Genomic DNA, 2500 nt, shown 5'->3' with positions numbered 1-2500 from the left:
AACGCTCCTAACAAAGCCCCCGCACACTCTCTCCACGTTGATAACACAGTGTCACCAACGCGAAGAGAGGTGATATCCTCCCTCTTACGACCCCGGCAGATCCTATAGACCTGACCCCACGGGTCGTCCCTATTCTCACTCACGAAACTCCTCCACTCCTCTTCTTTAACTTTTACTAACATATCCTTATATTCCCTAGCCGCACAACTAAGTTCATGCCTAAGCTGGGACAGCCTGTCAGAATTGGACCGCCGAGCGCGTTGAAACTTTCGCCTCAATCGCCTGACAGTCCTCCTCTTCAAGGTTAGCTCATGCGTCCACCACCTAATTTTCCTAACCATTAAACTTTCACACTTTCTAAATACCCTATCATTTACCCCCCACACTACCTCATAAAGACGAGCAATCTGCTCATCAACCCCCAAATCCTCAAACGCTCTAAGCGGTATACCCAATACCGCTTCCCAGTAGATAGGGACAGAGGGAATCTCGTTAATCCATTCATGCGCGTCACTAATTAGATGACGAGGCATTTGGCTACCTTAAGAGAGTCATAGTTACTCCCGCCGTTTACCCGCGCTTACTTGAATTTCTTCACTTTGACATTCAGAGCACTGGGCAGAAATCACATTGTGTCAACACCCGTTAGGGCCATCACAATGCTTTGTTTTAATTAGACAGTCGGATTCCCCAAGTCCGTGCCAGTTCTGAATTGATTGTTAATTGATAATCGTTATAATTTAAAAAGTATCTATACAATAATAAATCCTTTAGAAATTTTAGCAAGAAAGTTCCACAATTGGCTACGTAACTACTATCCGGGGAACAAGAATCGAAATTCTCTATTTACCCAGAACGAGTACATAAACCATGGTATTGCTTCCCAATCAAGCCCGACTATCTCAATCTTCAGAGCCAATCCTTATCCCGAAGTTACGGATCTAATTTGCCGACTTCCCTTACCTACATTATTCTATCGACTAGAGACTCTTCACCTTGGAGACCAGCTGCGGATATTGGTACGGCCTGTTGAGAAGTTTGCGTAACCCCACCATAAATTTTCAAGGTCCGAGGAGAAAATATCGACACAACAGTAAATGTCATGCTCTTCTAGTCCATCTACCATATCTCTCTTCGAAAGACTTCCATGGTAGTACGACTATAAAACAGAAAAGAAAACTCTTCCGATACCTCTCGACGGCTTCTTTATGGTCGTTCCTGTTGCCAGGATGAGCACAAGGCCCATTTTTAATAACAAACGGATACTCAACAGGTTACGGAATTGGAACCGTATTCCCTTTCGTTCAAAATTATTCAAGTGTTTAATTACTATGGAATAAAAATTCATTCATTTCATTTCATTAAAACTTGAAAATTTTCGGCTTTCGCCTTGAACTTAGGACCGACTAACTCGTGATCAACCACTGTTCACACGAAACCCTTCTCCACTTCAGTCCTCCAAGGTCTCATTCGATTATTTGCTACTACCACCAAGATCTGTACCAATAGCGGCTCCATGCAGGCTTACGCCAAACACTTCTAAGCACACCATTGTACCCTCCTACTCACTAAAGTTTCAAAATTTATAATCCAACCGAAATTGTATTATAAATCATGTACTTTAGCGGTAATGTATAGGTATACAACTTAAGCGCCATCCATTTTAAGGGCTAGTTGCTTCGGCAGGTGAGTTGTTACACACTCCTTAGCGGATTACGACTTCCATGTCCACCGTCCTGCTGTTTTAAGCAACCAACGCCTTTCATGGTATCTGCATGAGTTGTTAATTTAGGCACCGTAACATTACGTTTGGTTCATCCCACAGCGCCAGTTCTGCTTACCAAAAGTGGCCCACTGGGCACATTATATCATAACCTCAACCTTCATATCAAGAAAGGTGAGGTTCTTACCCATTTAAAGTTTGAGAATAGGTTAAGGTCGTTTCGACCCTAAGGCCTCTAATCATTCGCTTTACCAGATAAGATTATTTTACATAATTTTTAAATGCACCAGCTATCCTGAGGGAAACTTCGGAGGGAACCAGCTACTAGATGGTTCGATTGGTCTTTCGCCCCTATACTCAATTCTGACAATCGATTTGCACGTCAGAACTGTTTCGGTCTTCCATCAGGGTTTCCCCTGACTTCAACCTGATCAAGTATAGTTCACCATCTTTCGGGTCACAGCATATATGCTCAAGGTACGCTCCAGTTAGAGGTATAAATAATAATAAATTATCATTATACATAACTATATGGAACGCCCCGGGATTGAATTAATAATGTAATACATTAAAAATTAATCCCATTATTAATACAGTTAAGTTAATTTCGCCATTAGGTTTAATATAACCCAATGACTTGCACATATGTTAGACTCCTTGGTCCGTGTTTCAAGACGGGTCCCGAAGGTATCCTGAATCTTTCGCATTGTTAATCATATAAATGCATACAATTAATATTAAAATCAATGATAATAATATTATTGTAAAATTCAAAAG

At 41.3% G+C, this 2500-nt stretch overlaps 1 pseudogene; it reads right to left on the bottom strand.

The window, feature by feature from the left end:
- The window catches only part of LOC138858555 (large subunit ribosomal RNA), a 6806-nt pseudogene that overhangs the window by 3605 nt on the left and 701 nt on the right, over positions 1-2500 (bottom strand).

Source organism: Bactrocera oleae, unplaced genomic scaffold (assembly GCF_042242935.1).
Source record: "Bactrocera oleae isolate idBacOlea1 unplaced genomic scaffold, idBacOlea1 ctg00000010.1, whole genome shotgun sequence".
Taxonomy (NCBI): Eukaryota; Metazoa; Arthropoda; class Insecta; order Diptera; family Tephritidae; genus Bactrocera; species Bactrocera oleae.
This window is presented reverse-complemented; position numbering and strand designations above follow the sequence as displayed.